Source organism: Electrophorus electricus, chromosome 2 (genome assembly GCF_041902795.1).
Source record: "Electrophorus electricus isolate QZ-2024a chromosome 2, ASM4190279v1, whole genome shotgun sequence".
Classification (NCBI taxonomy): Eukaryota; Metazoa; Chordata; class Actinopteri; order Gymnotiformes; family Gymnotidae; genus Electrophorus; species Electrophorus electricus.
In genome coordinates, this window is record NC_137498.1 from 19,857,917 (window position 1) to 19,877,433 (window position 19,517).

Genomic DNA, 19,517 nt, shown 5'->3' on the forward strand with positions numbered 1-19,517 from the left:
GCTTTGGAAAAAACTTAAAATACACAATACTGTAATGAATTAAAGAAATACCAAAACAAGTACCATTTGGAATATGTTTATCCAGCGTCCGGTCCTCTGCGGAAAACACCCACTTTGTTTTTCAGTTTCTTTACAAAGAGGAGACAATTTGATTAAAATCATTCAAAATATGATGCTGACAGTAATATATAAATGTACAATTGAAAATGTTTTCAAAGAATGGAATCTAAAGCTACTAATGTCACTGGGAAAAAATAGAAGACTTTTTAAAGAATAAAACAGATACCTTGAATCTAAGCTTCAGAAACTTGGGCAACCTGAACCGCCACCTAGAGGTTCTCTCATCAATCTCTTCAGAACTATTCAGAGCAGAGCTTGCATATTTCTGTGTGGACTGATAACAGGAGATGTCAGCGATGTCAGCTGAGATCACTGGCTGAGCCACTCTACAGCTTGTTTGTGCCTTCACACTATCCAGAGCAGCAATCCGTTCCAGCATTAGGTTCCCCATCATGGGGATCAGCTCCTGGGAGGACTGCTTGACAGAGTCTTTGGACAGTATCCTATCCATTGCTTTCAAGAAAGACTCAGACTCCTTAAGGGCCGCACTGTTTTCCACTTTTTCAGCAATCCTTTCAAAAACATCTACAATAATAAGGTCACTGAGGGCTTCTAAATGTGTTGCAGATGGTGTCAAAAGCTGTCCTAGATAGAGAATGTCCAGATTTTCATTCAAAGATTGCAGGATTTCTTTGGTTATTATCCCTCTAGAACTGTGCACTTCAGAGCATGGTAGTACTGACACAAGGCATTCAATAATGTTCTTTGTTATGTTTTTTGCACTTGCTAGGAGTTTGTACCTCAAGCTGGCACCATATTGGGCTGACATGTTTGCTTCAGCTCTCATGAGGAGGTTTGTCAAAAAACCTTCTCTGAGTTTATCCTGGGTGGACCTCAGGATCTTTTCTGACACCAGTTGAACTTGGGATCTGTACAGTTCTGGGTCAGTGAAAGGATGAGCCAACTTCATGTCTAAATCCTCCTCAAAAGTGCGCCTGAGTACGTAAGTAAGTTCACTTACAACTGATGCAGCTGAAGCAAATGCACTGCTTTTCAGCTTAGCTTCAGACACTTGAGATGTGCTCATATATGAATTTTTAAAGTTTGAGTCTTGGGCTTTGATGGTGTCTGATACTTTGGTGATCTCTGAGGTCTCACTCATAATGATATCACTAATCCTCTTAGAAGCCTCAAGCTGGAAAGCCTCACAGGACATGCTGAAGAGAGCCTGTGTATTTATCTCATTAGTGTCTGGGCCCTGGATGTGATCCTCATTTGTACAATCAAAAATGATTGCCTCCAAGACCCTTTCACAACGAGGCCTTGGCTTCACATACTCCTGCACTGCAACACCTGATTTTGCAGACCACCTGCTCTGGGAGAATTGGAGAGATACTTGACTTGGTGTCTCCACAGCATCAATCTCTTCATATTCGGAGCACAGTTGGGTCAAACGTTCATCAGATGAGCCCTCATATGACAAATAAGTTGGCACAATCCTAAGCAGTTTCGTTGGGTCATACGGGGCGACACCCACGGTATGACACTGTTTTGTGCTAGAATTAGCTTGCTGTACAATGGAAAGTTGTTCGTTTGCCATACTGCAATAAGCACCATGAGTGGGCTGCCTTGGTGTGGCAGAGTTGATGTTATCACACACAGTCTGTAGGAAGTACCACAGGGGCCTGTCTGAGCCATATTCATTAAAATCACACGATGTTCCCTCACTGCAGACACTCAGCATATTTTCAACAATAACTCCCACTGCTGCAGTTGTGACAGAGGGCAGCATCTCTTCCAGCTCTTCGTGATTGTTGATGGGAGAACCTCGAGTGCCACTTAACCAGTCAGACAATGTGCAGAGCTGCACAAAATCCTGCATCTTGGTCAAAGCTGCAAGCAGCAGGTTTTGGGCAACATCCTCAGTAGAACTTCCAGTCAAAAAAAGACCCTCAGCATGGGAATAGAGCTCCACAAGAGACAGGTTCATCTAGAGTAACAAAAACACATACAAGAGCAGTAAGCAAGATTATAGTCATTGATCACTGATCTTGGTCTTCACATTTATAATCTTCTTTCCGATTGTATATACTGCTAATGGATTTATAAACTCATCAACTATGGAGGAAAACATTGTTTTGAATAATGGAATAAATTAGATCAAAAAGACCCTTCACCTGCTTTAGGGAGTCATTCAAAATAGCAGACATGAGGCTGAAAGTTGCTTTCCTGCTCAGATAATATATTATCTTAGGTGGTAACATTTTCCTTATGGACCAGGTGACCTCTCTATGGATTCTGTTGAAAATCCTGTCCTTTCTGAAGCCAAAGAAGGTGCTGAGAGGCTCTTGTTGAGATGTTCTGCTGTTTCATGTGGACACATATCAAAAGTGGTTCTGACATTAATGTTTCCCTATAAACTACAAAGTGTATAAGGCAATCATGAGCTTGATTATATTAGAAATCCAACAAATACTATTATATCAGGTTTTAATTCCAGTGCCTCTTGCTTTTAACTGAGCTAATTTTTCAGTGTCCCATTACTACATCAATAAATTCAGACTTAGTACAGACATACCTGCATGATACCTGCATGGAGAAACTGACATTAAAAGAAGAGAGGCGCTACAACTGCTGCTCTTCTTTGTGTATCACCAATTTTAAAATCCAAAATACAGATGTGAAAACTCAATAGGTAATGTGTGAAGAGTGAGTACTTACTCTACAGTTAGAACTGCAGAATCAGTTCCAGAGGTTGAAGTTACTCCACTTCCTCTGCCACAGGGAGGCATGTTGAGATCCTGTCTCACTGCCTCCTCCACTCCAGCACAGCAAAGAGCTGTAGTGAAAGACAGAGACAAAAATTCCCTTTACGCGTCTGTGAGGCAGACACTAACGATTGCACATAAACAAATGTCACTATAATAAACTCATTTATATAAAATTATACTGTCATCAGTAAATAACTGTGTCACACATCACATATTTGTTAATATATTATTACCACACAAAAACACACCTGAAAACCATTTGCTTTTTGCTTTTCTTGTCTGCTTGCTTTTCGTGCTGGGGGCAGACACATCAGGGATCTCAGTAGGAAGCTGATCTCCTGGCCGAACTGTGTTAATCTGTAGTAGAGAACGTGAAGAATACAGCAGGCAACTGATTAATCAATTAGTTGTAAACTATGTTATGCCAAGAGGCTTTACATTTGAAGCGCCCCATGGACCTGACTTGTATATCGGTCATTTGTGTTTATAGTGGCATCAGTTTCTCAGAATTCTCCATAAGGGGAACTATTAGTATTTTTGTATACATACGAAAAAGGTAGGAAAATTGTGAAGCTTCACATCAGTGACTGTGTGTCCTTGACAGTAAATGCCTGATTTTCGCATATAGGTTTTTATACTGTTTAAACTAGTCTGTCTTACTCTGATGTTTTAATAGTTCTGTAAACAAGACACAAACCTGAAATATAATCTAATTTGAGGAAATCATTAACCACATTGTTTCCTTTTATGATACAGCATTGCATTAATTAACTGCAGTTATTTAATACATTATGTAGTCCTTGGATCAAATATACTCACTTGTAGGCTGCAACTTGTTCTGTTTACAGTTAAGCTAATCTGCCTGCTTCCCAGGATCGGAAATTCCATTTGTCGAATTTCATTTTGATTTATCATTGAATTTGCTAAAAAACTAATCATCACTGAACAAAGAAAAACGTTGTTCTTACATTTTCTTTCCCCATTTTGACCTGGAACAGCCATCTTAATTTACACAGCAGCCTCTCTTAAAATGTATAATATCCTAATAACCAAACATCAAATATTAGTTGGTTTTAAAACCAGTCAATCGGACGTCACAACCTTGGAAACTGGCTTGAACAAGTGACAGTGAGATAATTAGCAATGTGTATCAATTAGACATGTAAGAATTTTTTTTAAATATTGATTTCTAAGTAAAACCATGTATATTATCAAGTCCTTTCAACTATGTTAAGAAATGGAGAAGGTAGCTAAATTATGCGCAAAACACGTAATTGGCTAATCTTTTCTGTGATGAAAATACAGATATGCAGAAAATGGACATCTGCACCATTTGAGCAAGTATATATTGGATCTCCTAACGGTATCAGTGGCACGCCTGCTTAGGTTTGCTTTCTGTTAACAAATATCCCTAACGCTAAAAACCTTGAATCAATATTGTTGTGCTATTCAATATTAGCCCCATATTTTGTCAACATTTGTTATTTAGGCTTATTGTTCGCTTTGTAGCGTTGCCCCTATTTTTAAAGGCGGATAGTTCGCATACGGAGATAGTTCGCTGATAGTTCGCATACGGAGACGATTCCCAGCACATTTCTATATATTTTGATCCTATTTAAAGAGCTCAGATTTTTTAAAATCCTTATAGTCCTGACCTGTGTGTTATTGGTTTTGCATCTAAAAACGATAAGTGTCCGTAAAATAAAGTAACTGGATAATGTTAGTAGTAAATTAACCTGTTCCTCCAGTTACGACCCACATGACCCCTCCAATTACATTTTTGTGTCTCGGTTTATAAAACAGATGTTGCTACAAAGCAACTTTAGAGAACTGTCCCACCATGACCAAAATAGGGTTAGGATGCTAACCTACTGCTATCACACGATGGTACTTATCATGCAGGACATATTCCTCATAAAAACACCGGACTCCGCCCTCAAGACAGAATTACGGCATTACAGACACTACCAAGTTTCTTATGTGAAGGCCAGTGTAGCTTACCACATAATGATCACTTTGGATAAATAATTTACAGATTCTCATTCGCAAATTCTGCTAACTGTAATGAAGCAACTTGTAATTACCAGAAATAGCCGAAATGTGGCCTCATCGCTAGTTTGGTCTGTGCAGACTTACGAGAAAGCTTTCGCTAACGTGAGTAGTTCGACACAGTGACTAATTTGGTCTATAAACTAATAAGGTAGGGTTAAAGGTGCCAGTACAAAGGAACGTGAACTTACGCTCATCAGTTTTTTCATCATGGTCAGTTTGAATAGATCCTCCTTCCCTCACAAAGTATCAATCTCCTCAAACGCGACGAGTAAATACTGTCTGTGATTTTAAAAAGCAACTGCCGCGGCTTTATATAATATGGGCTGCACTGTGATGTCACAAAGACATCGCGAAATAAAAACCCAAGCATATATCACCAAGTAAAATACTCGTCATTGTCACTCCTAAAACTATAATTGACTGAGGAAAAAAAAAACACTAAACCGACATAAACTTATAATACATATGTTTAGTTTTCATTTATTATAGATCAACTCTATTTCTTAGAAAATGTATAGAGATAGAAAACGATGGGATCATAAGAAAGTAACCTGTTATGATAAAGCTTTTTGGACAGCAGCTTGAGGCAACGGGAACAGGGAAGCCTCCGGAGTAGACATGGCTAGGGGAACATCCTCTAACACCAGAGTAGTGTGCTTCCACTTGGCGCACAATTGCCCGGTGCTGTCCTTTAGGCTCAGCCACAAACACACCCCCATGAGCAGTTGTCGCTCAGGGAACTTCGGCATCCTGTGGTGGTCCGTCATTCATTGACGGCCCGAGTGCCGCCGGGCAAGGAGTAGTATGCACAAAATTCTCCCCACACAGACAGACATTTATTTACACAAAACATGAATGATAATTGATATGGCACTCCCACATTATCAATGCAGCATGATATGAAAATATGAAATATAACGGGTACAAAAGACAGAACGGGCACAGGAAGCGTCAACTGTGGTACCAATACCAGCACTAACACCTACAATGACCGACAACATGCTACACAACAAAGGGGTTTAAATACGGACATAAATGATATGAACAAAAAGGTACAGGTGTGTGACATAAAGGGGGAGTGGTTACAAACTAGGGGGCAGTCAGCAAGAGAACACAACAGTAAAGTCCCTCTGCACCTGGTCGGCCGCGTCACGTGATAAGTGGGAAGGGGAACGTACCGTTACAATTTTAAAAATTATACCTTCCTTGTTGATAACATTTCTTAATAAAACATGTGTAAGCATATATAGCTTGCAACTCGCTACTTGCTCGTCTTCCTCTAAGAGCCATCAAACCTCTACTTGTCCAGAATGCAGCAACACAACTGGTCTTCAATCTTCCGAAGTTCACACGTCACTCCACTGCTGCGCTTCCTTTATTGGCTCCCAGTAGCTGCATGCATCAGATTTAAAACCTTGATGCTTGCCTACAAAGCCAAAAATGGACCAGCCCCTTCATACATGAGGTCAATGCTCAAAGCCCGATCCGTACCTAGAGCACGTCGAACCTCAAGTATGACTCGGCTCAAAATACCTTGCTTCAGGTCTCATGGACGACAAGCAATGAGACTATTTTCTGTCCTGTCTCCAAGATGGTGGAATGAACTCCCACTTGCTGTCCAGACAGCAGAGTCCCTTGCAGTCTTCAAACGCAGACTGAAGACCCATCTATTTCCAGAATATTTAAAGGACAACTGACACTGCTGGCATATTGACTAACTAATTTAGTACGTATTGTAGGGTATTGTTTATGTTGTTTAACAAACTCTAGTACTTATTGTTTATTGCACTTATCATTGTTTAAGACAGACCTTATGTATTTTGTACTGCTAGGTATCAGCATTGATCCCTGTATTCTACAGTATTCTAGTTCACTGGTATGTGGCACTCTAACCTACTGTATTGTACTAGGCTATTCTATGAGTAAATGACAAAGCACTGTCACGCTCGCCTCCCCCGAGTCACGCGTTTGGGCCAGCCACGTGTAGTGGGAGGATCTGTTTGTGGCCACACCTGCACCTTGTTTGTTTGTATGTACTTAAACCGGTGTCGAAGTGTGCAGAGCGTTGGTCATTGTGGATGTAACGTGTTGATGGGACGTGTTAATGTTTCCTGGTAATGTTACATGTTTTTGTTCTTGTTAACTGTGTTCATGTTTATTTAATGTCAACCGTTTCATGTTCGTAATAACATTTGTAATGCTTGTGAGTGCCGTTATCGTTCCTTGCTTATATGTCAATAAATGTACGTCCCAGTCGCCGGAGTCTGTGCGTCCTGCTCCTCGCCCTGTGGCACTCGGGCCACATCGCGTTACAAGCATCTTTTTGTTAAGCGTTAAATTGTAACCAGTGCCTGTAATACACCTGTTTTTTTATGTAGCCAAGATGTCTTATTTCATTTAGGGTTAAAACACTACATGGTGATAGTACTGAATATTTGGTGAAATTTTGAAAATAATTTTTTTTTATTTGACAATTTATCATTTATCCCCATTATGAAAACAGATTCAGTCCTGAGGCTGGACTCAGGTATTGGGGACAAGGGTGAAAATGCCCAAAGATTCCACAACTTTGTGCATTGTTAGCACATGCTGGATGTTTCGTGTTATGTGGAGGTTCGCTGATACTAGGGCAATAAAACCAATTTTTCCAGAACTTCCCAACCATGACTCAAAAAATATAAAGCAGCATTGATGAGGTGAGGAGGATATTTCAACAGATAGATTTGTGCTACTCTATGCGTTAACCTGCTATTCTTTGTATGACTTGCCAAAGCTAAGCAACGAACAGAAAGAAGTGCTAAATAAAGAAATTATAATGAACGATTGGTGTAGCTTACAATCAGGGAAACACCAGGTCCGGATTTTTTGAAGCCTACTTTTATAAGGGGTTTAAGTCGCTACTATTGAAACTAAAGCTTTAGCAGTTTTAACAGTCAGACCTGGGAAAGTCCTTTCAAATATGATAAAGGCAGACATACTGAGGATATTACTGTATCCTCTGTAACGCATGTAATGAAGACTGCTTAATAATAATCAGCAGAAGAACCTGGATTGTATGGTGGTCTCACTTCTATTCCATGCATAGTTTTGACCTGGGTGGAAGTTTGATGGACTGGTTTACAGTGCTATATGAAAAGCTAGGGGCACCTTTTGTAAAAAAAAAACTGCAGATGTTGAACTTCTCATTGAGGAGAGGGTGAGAAAGGGATGCTTGCTGTCTGGAATTCTCTTTCAGGTCATTGACAATTGAAATACTTTATTACTTTAATAGAAGTATGTTATGACCTTGTCATTTTGTAAGATACTTAATTAAGCTGCTCTGCCTCGACTGTACTTATACCATGTGTATTTTTTTTTAAGTATTGTTTTTCCTTAACAACTATGCACTTTAGTTTTACATGATGCAGTTGAACTCTGAAGGAATGTTTTTAAATTGTTTGTAAATTGCATTAAAATAAAAAATAATTTCAATCATAATTAAATTTATTTTAACAAATTGTTTGTACCAATACCTTCCAGAGGATACTCTAAGCTCTATTATCCCTCTAATCATTCTCCATTTTCTGTAAAGAACTTTGTAAACCATGTTTATGAAAGTGTTAGTTGTTGCTATTTTTGTTTAAGCCAATGTACATTACTGTTATTGCTGAATTTAGATTTTGGTAAAAATGTTTTTACACATTTGGTAAAATTGTGCACAATAGTTGGACCAGAAATTACCATTCCAATCTGGCAACAGTAGTTGCCATGTACTAAAAAGCTTCCATGTACCAAAAGCAGCTGAGACCAGCAGGTCTGTGTTTGGTATGAGCTTGTCAAAGGATACCATTTCTGTGCAAGGAAAATATGAACTGTAGCTCAGTGAACAAGGGACATGGTTTATTTTTCAGTTTTTATTTTAATTGTAAAACAAATGTTCAACTTCAAGAAACATCGGCTAAGTAAGCCTTTTCCTTATTTTTCACCGAGCTTGGAGAAAGCCACTGCAAGTCTGGTAAACAAAGACTTTCTGTTCGGATTAGGGATAGCCCTGGAAGATGTGGATGGCTCATAAACAGGAGTAGCAGACAAACATTGTAAACCTGTAAAAGAGAGGAAAAAAGCAGACAAAATTACATTCAAAGTCCAAAGATGATGGAAGAGGGATGTTGTGTGCAGTACAACAAAGCTTTTGTCTTTCATGCTGTACAACTAAAATGGCATGAAAACCAATGATGACAAAAATATCTTAGGTTAATTTAGTGGTGCAGAATCCATTTCAGCTTCTTTTTTTAGCGGGTGGGAGAGAACACTGCTCACACCTCCCAACCTAACACATCATCTGAGTAGTGTGCATAACTGTAAATTGCTTTGTATGAAAACATCAGCTGAATGCCATAAAAAATAAATGGTGTGCCACCAGGAAGGTTGGAAGGTTTTTTTTGTTCATACAACCACTTTATTTTTTTTCATATCAAAGGCTTTGGAAAAAACTTAAAATACACAATACTGTAATGAATTAAAGAAATACCAAAACAAGTACCATTTGGAATATGTTTATCCAGCGTCCGGTCCTCTGCGGAAAACACCCACTTTGTTTTTCAGTTTCTTTACAAAGAGGAGACAATTTGATTAAAATCATTCAAAATATGATGCTGACAGTAATATATAAATGTACAATTGAAAATGTTTTCAAAGAATGGAATCTAAAGCTACTAATGTCACTGGGAAAAAATAGAAGACTTTTTAAAGAATAAAACAGATACCTTGAATCTAAGCTTCAGAAACTTGGGCAACCTGAACCGCCACCTAGAGGTTCTCTCATCAATCTCTTCAGAACTATTCAGAGCAGAGCTTGCATATTTCTGTGTGGACTGATAACAGGAGATGTCAGCGATGTCAGCTGAGATCACTGGCTGAGCCACTCTACAGCTTGTTTGTGCCTTCACACTATCCAGAGCAGCAATCCGTTCCAGCATTAGGTTCCCCATCATGGGGATCAGCTCCTGGGAGGACTGCTTGACAGAGTCTTTGGACAGTATCCTATCCATTGCTTTCAAGAAAGACTCAGACTCCTTAAGGGCCGCACTGTTTTCCACTTTTTCAGCAATCCTTTCAAAAACATCTACAATAATAAGGTCACTGAGGGCTTCTAAATGTGTTGCAGATGGTGTCAAAAGCTGTCCTAGATAGAGAATGTCCAGATTTTCATTCAAAGATTGCAGGATTTCTTTGGTTATTATCCCTCTAGAACTGTGCACTTCAGAGCATGGTAGTACTGACACAAGGCATTCAATAATGTTCTTTGTTATGTTTTTTGCACTTGCTAGGAGTTTGTACCTCAAGCTGGCACCATATTGGGCTGACATGTTTGCTTCAGCTCTCATGAGGAGGTTTGTCAAAAAACCTTCTCTGAGTTTATCCTGGGTGGACCTCAGGATCTTTTCTGACACCAGTTGAACTTGGGATCTGTACAGTTCTGGGTCAGTGAAAGGATGAGCCAACTTCATGTCTAAATCCTCCTCAAAAGTGCGCCTGAGTACGTAAGTAAGTTCACTTACAACTGATGCAGCTGAAGCAAATGCACTGCTTTTCAGCTTAGCTTCAGACACTTGAGATGTGCTCATATATGAATTTTTAAAGTTTGAGTCTTGGGCTTTGATGGTGTCTGATACTTTGGTGATCTCTGAGGTCTCACTCATAATGATATCACTAATCCTCTTAGAAGCCTCAAGCTGGAAAGCCTCACAGGACATGCTGAAGAGAGCCTGTGTATTTATCTCATTAGTGTCTGGGCCCTGGATGTGATCCTCATTTGTACAATCAAAAATGATTGCCTCCAAGACCCTTTCACAACGAGGCCTTGGCTTCACATACTCCTGCACTGCAACACCTGATTTTGCAGACCACCTGCTCTGGGAGAATTGGAGAGATACTTGACTTGGTGTCTCCACAGCATCAATCTCTTCATATTCGGAGCACAGTTGGGTCAAACGTTCATCAGATGAGCCCTCATATGACAAATAAGTTGGCACAATCCTAAGCAGTTTCGTTGGGTCATACGGGGCGACACCCACGGTATGACACTGTTTTGTGCTAGAATTAGCTTGCTGTACAATGGAAAGTTGTTCGTTTGCCATACTGCAATAAGCACCATGAGTGGGCTGCCTTGGTGTGGCAGAGTTGATGTTATCACACACAGTCTGTAGGAAGTACCACAGGGGCCTGTCTGAGCCATATTCATTAAAATCACACGATGTTCCCTCACTGCAGACACTCAGCATATTTTCAACAATAACTCCCACTGCTGCAGTTGTGACAGAGGGCAGCATCTCTTCCAGCTCTTCGTGATTGTTGATGGGAGAACCTCGAGTGCCACTTAACCAGTCAGACAATATGCAGAGCTGCACAAAATCCTGCATCTTGGTCAAAGCTGCAAGCAGCAGGTTTTGGGCAACATCCTCAGTAGAACTTCCAGTCAAAAAAAGACCCTCAGCATGGGAATAGAGCTCCACAAGAGACAGGTTCATCTAGAGTAACAAAAACACATACAAGAGCAGTAAGCAAGATTATAGTCATTGATCACTGATCTTGGTCTTCACATTTATAATCTTCTTTCCGATTGTATATACTGCTAATGGATTTATAAACTCATCAACTATGGAGGAAAACATTGTTTTGAATAATGGAATAAATTAGATCAAAAAGACCCTTCACCTGCTTTAGGGAGTCATTCAAAATAGCAGACATGAGGCTGAAAGTTGCTTTCCTGCTCAGATAATATATTATCTTAGGTGGTAACATTTTCCTTATGGACCAGGTGACCTCTCTATGGATTCTGTTGAAAATCCTGTCCTTTCTGAAGCCAAAGAAGGTGCTGAGAGGCTCTTGTTGAGAAGTTCTGCTGTTTCATGTGGACACATATCAAAAGTGGTTCTGACATTAATGTTTCCCTATAAACTACAAAGTGTATAAGGCAATCATGAGCTTGATTATATTAGAAATCCAACAAATACTATTATATCAGGTTTTAATTCCAGTGCCTCTTGCTTTTAACTGAGCTAATTTTTCAGTGTCCCATTACTACATCAATAAATTCAGACTTAGTACAGACATACCTGCATGATACCTGCATGGAGAAACTGACATTAAAAGAAGAGAGGCGCTACAACTGCTGCTCTTCTTTGTGTATCACCAATTTTAAAATCCAAAATACAGATGTGAAAACTCAATAGGTAATGTGTGAAGAGTGAGTACTTACTCTACAGTTAGAACTGCAGAATCAGTTCCAGAGGTTGAAGTTACTCCACTTCCTCTGCCACAGGGAGGCATGTTGAGATCCTGTCTCACTGCCTCCTCCACTCCAGCACAGCAAAGAGCTGTAGTGAAAGACAGAGACAAAAATTCCCTTTACGCGTCTGTGAGGCAGACACTAACGATTGCACATAAACAAATGTCACTATAGTAAACTCATTTATATAAAATTATACTGTCATCAGTAAATAACTGTGTCACACATCACATATTTGTTAATATATTATTACCACACAAAAACACACCTGAAAACCATTTGCTTTTTGCTTTTCTTGTCTGCTTGCTTTTCGTGCTGGGGGCAGACACATCAGGGATCTCAGTAGGAAGCTGATCTCCTGGCCGAACTGTGTTAATCTGTAGTAGAGAACGTGAAGAATACAGCAGGCAACTGATTAATCAATTAGTTGTAAACTATGTTATGCCAAGAGGCTTTACATTTGAAGCGCCCCATGGACCTGACTTGTATATCGGTCATTTGTGTTTATAGTGGCATCAGTTTCTCAGAATTCTCCATAAGGGGAACTATTAGTATTTTTGTATACATACGAAAAAGGTAGGAAAATTGTGAAGCTTCACATCAGTGACTGTGTGTCCTTGACAGTAAATGCCTGATTTTCGCATATAGGTTTTTATACTGTTTAAACTAGTCTGTCTGTCTTACTCTGATGTTTTAATAGTTCTGTAAACAAGACACAAACCTGAAATATAATCTAATTTGAGGAAATCATTAACCACATTGTTTCCTTTTATGATACAGCATTGCATTAATTAACTGCAGTTATTTAATACATTATGTAGTCCTTGGATCAAATATACTCACTTGTAGGCTGCAACTTGTTCTGTTTACAGTTAAGCTAATCTGCCTGCTTCCCAGGATCGGAAATTCCATTTGTCGAATTTCATTTTGATTTATCATTGAATTTGCTAAAAAACTAATCATCACTGAACAAAGAAAAACGTTGTTCTTACATTTTCTTTCCCCATTTTGACCTGGAACAGCCATCTTAATTTACACAGCAGCCTCTCTTAAAATGTATAATATCCTAATAACCAAACATCAAATATTAGTTGGTTTTAAAACCAGTCAATCGGACGTCACAACCTTGGAAACTGGCTTGAACAAGTGACAGTGAGATAATTAGCAATGTGTATCAATTAGACATGTAAGAATTTTTTTAAATATTGATTTCTAAGTAAAACCATGTATATTATCAAGTCCTTTCAGCTATGTTAAGAAATCGAGAAGTTAGCTAAATTATGCGCAAAACACGTAATTGGCTAATCTTTTCTGTGATGAAAATACAGATATGCAGAAAATGGACATCTGCACCATTTGAGCAAGTATATATTGGATCTCCTAACGGTATCAGTGGCATGCCTGCTTAGGTTTGCTTTCTGTTAACAAATATCCCTAACGCTAAAAACCTTGAATCAATATTGTTGTGCTATTCAATATTAGCCCCATATTTTGTCAATATTTGTTATTTAGGCTTATTGTTCGCTTTGTAGTGTTGCCCCTATTTTTAAAGGCGGTGTCCACTGATAGTTCGCATACGGAGACGATTCCCAGCACATTTCTATATATTTTGATCCTATTTAAAGAGCTCAGATTTTTTAAAATCTTTATAGTCCTGACCTGTGAGTTATTGGTTTTGCATCTAAAAACGATAAGTGTCCGTAAAATAAAGTAACTGGATAATGTTAGTAGTAAATTAACCTGTTCCTCCAGTTACGACCCACATGACCCCTCCAATTACATTTTTGTGTCTCGGTTTATAAAACAGATGTTGCTACAAAGCAACTTTTGAGAACTGTCCCACCATGACCAAAATAGGGTTAGGATGCTAACCTACTGCTATCACACGATGGTACTTATCATGCAGAACATATTCCTCATAAAAACACCGGACTCCGCCCTCAAGACAGAATTACGGCATTACAGACACTACCAAGTTTCTTATGTGAAGGCCAGTGTAGCTTACCACATAATGATAATTTTGGATAAATAATTTACAGATTCTCATTCGCAAATTCTGCTAACTGTAATGAAGCAACTTGTAATTACCAGAAATAGCCGAAATGTGGCCTCATCGCTAGTTTGGTCTGTGCAGACTTACGAGAAAACTTTCGCTAACGTGAGTAGTTCGACACAGTGACTAATTTGGTCTATAAACTAATAAGGTAGGGTTAAAGGTGCCAGTACAAAGGAACGTGAACTTACGCTCATCAGTTTTTTCATCATGGTCAGTTTGAATAGATCCTCCTTCCCTCACAAAGTATCAATCTCCTCAAACGCGACGAGTAAATACTGTCTGTGGTTTTAAAAAGCAACTGCCGCGGCTTTATATTATATAGGCTGCACTGTGATGTCACAAAGACATCGCGAAATAAAGACCCAAGCATATATCACCAAGTAAAATACTCGTCATTGTCACTCCTAAAACTATAATTGACTGAGGAAAAAAAAAACACTAAACCGACATAAACTTATAATACATATGTTTAGTTTTGATTTATTATAGATCAACTCTATTTCTTAGAAAATGTATAGAGATAGAAAACGATGGGATCATAAGAAAGTAACCTGTTATGATAAAGCTTTTTGGACAGCAGCTTGAGGCAACGGGAACAGGGAAGCCTCCGGAGTAGACATGGCTAGGGGAACATCCTCTAACACCAGAGTAGTGTGCTTCCAATTGGCGCACAATTGCCCGGTGCTGTCCTTTAGGCTCAGCCACAAACACACCCCCATGAGCAGTTGTCGCTCAGGGAATTTCGGCATCCTGTGGTGGTCCGTCATTCATTGACGGACCGAGTGCCGCCGGGCAAGGAGTAGTATGCACAAACTTCTCCCCACACAGACAGACATTTATTTACACAAAACATGAATGATAATTGATATGGCACTCCCACATTATCAATGCAGCATGATATGAAAATATGAAATATAACGGGTACAAAAGACAGAACGGGCACAGGAAGCATCAACTGTGGTACCAATACCAGCACTAACACCTACAATGACCGACAACATGCTACACAACAAAGGGGTTTAAATACGGACATAAATGATATGAACAAAAAGGTACAGGTGTGTGACATAAAGGGGGAGTGGTTACAAACAAGGGGGCAGTCAGCAAGAGAACACAACAGTAAAGTCCCACTGCACCTGGTCGGCCGCGTCACGTGATAAGTGGGAAGGGGAACGTACCGTTACAATTTAAAAAATTATACCTTCCTTGTTGATAACATTTCTTAATAAAACATGTGTAAGCATATATAGCTTGCAACTCGCTACTTGCTGGTCTTCCTCTAAGAGCCATCAAACCTCTACATGTCCAGAATGCAGCAACACAACTGGTCTTCAATCTTCCGAAGTTCACACGTCACTCCACTGCTGCGCTTCCTTTATTGGCTCCCAGTAGCTGCACGCATCAGAATTAAAACCTTGATGCTTGCCTACAAAGCCAAATATGGACCAGCCCCTTCATACATGAGGTCAATGCTCAAAGCCCGATCCGTACCTAGAGCACGTCGAACCTCAAGTATGACTCGGCTCAAAATACCTTGCTTCAGGTCTCATGGACGACAAGCATTGAGACTATTTTCTGTCCTGTCTCCAAGATGGTGGAATGAACTCCCACTTGCTGTCCAGACAGCAGAGTCCCTTGCAGTCTTCAAACGCAGACTGAAGACCCATCTATTTCCAGAATATTGAAAGGACAACTGACACTGCTGGCATATTGACTGACTAATTTAGTACTTATTGTAGGGTATTGTTTGTTGTTTAACAAACTCTAGTACTTATTGTTTATTGCACTTATCATTGTTTAAGACAGACCTTATGTATTTTGTACTGCTAGGTATCAGCATTGATCCTTGTATTCTACAGTATTCTAGTTCATTGGTATGTGGCACTCTAACCTACTGTACTGTACTAAGATATTCTATGAGTAAATGACAAAGCACTGTCACGCTCGCCTCCCGCGAGTCACGTGGTTGGGTCAGCCACGTGTAGTGGGAGGATCTGTTTGTGGCCACACCTTCAGCTTGTTTGTTTGTATGTACTTAAACCGGTGTCGAAGTGTGCAGAGTGTTGGTCATTGTGGATGTAACGTGTTGATGGGACGTGTTAATGCTTACTGGTAATGTTACATTTTTTTGTTATTGTTAACTATGTTCATGTTTGTTTAATGTCAACCGTTTCATGTTCGTAATAACATTTGTAATGGTTGTGAGTGCCGTTATCGTTCCTTGTTTATATGTCAATAAATGTACGTCCCAGCCGCCGGAGTCTGTGCGTCCTGCCCCTCACCCTGTGGCACTCGGGCCACCTCGCGTTACAAGCATCTTTTTGTTAAGCTTTAAATTGTAACCAGTGCCTGTAATACACCTGTTTTTTATGTAGCCAAGATGTCTTATTTCATTTAGGGTTAAAACACTACACGGTGATAGTACTGAATATTTGGTGAAATTTTGAAAATAATTTTTTTTTATTTGACAATTTATCATTTATCCCCATTATGAAAACAGATTCAGTCCTGAGGCTGGACTCAGGTATTGGGGACAAGGGTGAAAATGCCCAAAGATTCCACAACTTCCTGCATTGTTAGCACATGCTGGATGTTTCGTGTCATGTGGAGGTTCACTGATACTAGGGCAATAAAACCAATTTTTCCAGGACTTCCCAACCATGACTCAAAAAATATAAAGCAGCATTGATGAGGTGAGGAGGATATTTCAACATAGATTTGTGCTACTCTATGCGTTAACCTGCTATTCTTTGTATGACTTGCCAAAGCTAAGCAACGAACAGAAAGAAGTGCTAAATAAATAAATTATAATGAATGATTGGTGTAGCTTACAATCAGGGAAACACCAGGTCCGGATTTTTTGAAGCCTACTTTTATAAGGGGTTTAAGTCACTACAATTGAAACTAAAGCTTTAGCAGTTTTAGCAGTCAGACCAGGCAAAGTCCTTTCAAATATGATAAAGGCAGATATAGTGAGGATATTACTGTATCCTCTGTAACTCATGTAATGAAGACTGCTTAATAATAATCAGCAGAAGAACCTGGATTGTATGGTGGTCTCACTTCTATTCCATGCATAGTTTTGACCTGGGTGGAAGTTTCATAGACTGGTTTACAGTGCTATATGATAAGCTAGGGGCACCTTTTGTAAAAAAAAACTGCAGATGTTGAACTTCTCATTGAGGAAAGGGTGAGACAGGGATGCTTGCTGTCTGGAATTCTCTTTCAGGTCATTGACAATTGGAATACTTTATTACTTTAATAGAAGTATGTTATGACCTTCTCATTTTGTAAGATACTTAATTAAGCTGCTCTGCCTGGACTGTACTTATACCATGTGTATTTTTTTTAAGTATTGTTTTTCCTTAACAACTATGCACTTTAGTTTTACATGATGCAGTTGAACTCTGAAGGATTGTTTTTAAATTGTTTGTAAATTGCATTAAAATAAAAAAATAATTTCAATCATATTTAAATTTATTTTAACAAATTGTTTGTACCAATACCTTCCAGAGGATGCTCTAAGCTCTATTATCCCACTAATCATTCTCCATTTTCTGTAAAGAACTTTGTAAACCATGTTTATGAAAGTGTTAGTTGTTGCTATTTTTGTTTAAGGAAGCCAATGTACATTATTGTTATTGCTGAATTTAGATTTTGGTAAAAATGTTTTTACATATTTGGTAAAATTGTGCACAATAGTTGGACCAGAAATTACCATTCCAATCTGGCAACAGTAGTTGCCATGTACCAAAAAGCTTCTATGTACCAAAAGCAGCTGAGACCAGCTGGACTGTGTTTGGTATGAGTTTGTCAAAGGATACCGTTTCTGTGCAAGGAAAATAAGAACTGTAGCTCAGTGAACAAGGAACATGGTTTATTTTTCAGTTTTTATTTTAATTGTACAACAAATGTTCACCTTCAAGAAACATCGGCTAAGTAAGCCTTTTCCTTATTTTTCACCGAGCTTGGAGAAAGCCACTGCAAGTCTGGTAAACAAAGACTTTCTGTTTGGTTTAGGGATAGCCCTGGAAGATTTGGATGGCTCATAAACAGAAGTAGCAGACAAACATTGTAAACCTGTAAAAGAGAGGAAAACAGCAGACAAAATTACATTCAAAGTCCAAAGATGATGGAAGAGGGATGTTATGTGCAATACAACAGAATTGCTTTGGATGAAAACATCAGCTGAATGCCATAAAAAATGAATGGTGTGCCACCAGGAAGGTTATTTTTGTTCATACAACCACTTTATTTTTTTTCATATCAAAGGCTTTGGAAAAAACTTAAAATACACAATACTGTAATGAATTAAAGAAATACCAAAACAAGTACCATTTGGAATATGTTTATCCAGCGTCCGGTCCTCTGCGGAAAACACCCACTTTGTTTTTCAGTTTCTTTACAAAGAGGAGACAATTTGATTAAAATCATTCAAAATATGATGCTGACCGTAATATATAAATGTACAATTGAAAATGTTTTCAAAGAATGGAATCTAAAGCTACTAATGTCACTGGGAAAAAATAGAAGACTTTTTAAAGAATAAAACAGATACCTTGAATCTAAGCTTCAGAAACTTGGGCAACCTGAACCGCCACCTAGAGGTTCTCTCATCAATCTCTTCAGAACTATTCAGAGCAGAGCTTGCATATTTCTGTGTGGACTGATAACAGGAGATGTCAGCGATGTCAGCTGAGATCACTGGCTGAGCCACTCTACAGCTTGTTTGTGCCTTCACACTATCCAGAGCAGCAATCCGTTCCAGCATTAGGTTCCCCATCATGGGGATCAGCTCCTGGGAGGACTGCTTGACAGAGTCTTTGGACAGTATCCTATCCATTGCTTTCAAGAAAGACTCAGACTCCTTAAGGGCCGCACTGTTTTCCACTTTTTCAGCAATCCTTTCAAAAACATCTACAATAATAAGGTCACTGAGGGCTTCTAAATGTGTTGCAGATGGTGTCAAAAGCTGTCCTAGATAGAGAATGTCCAGATTTTCATTCAAAGATTGCAGGATTTCTTTGGTTATTATCCCTCTAGAACTGTGCACTTCAGAGCATGGTAGTACTGACACAAGGCATTCAATAATGTTCTTTGTTATGTTTTTTGCACTTGCTAGGAGTTTGTACCTCAAGCTGGCACCATATTGGGCTGACATGTTTGCTTCAGCTCTCATGAGGAGGTTTGTCAAAAAACCTTCTCTGAGTTTATCCTGGGTGGACCTCAGGATCTTTTCTGACACCAGTTGAACTTGGGATCTGTACAGTTCTGGGTCAGTGAAAGGATGAGCCAACTTCATGTCTAA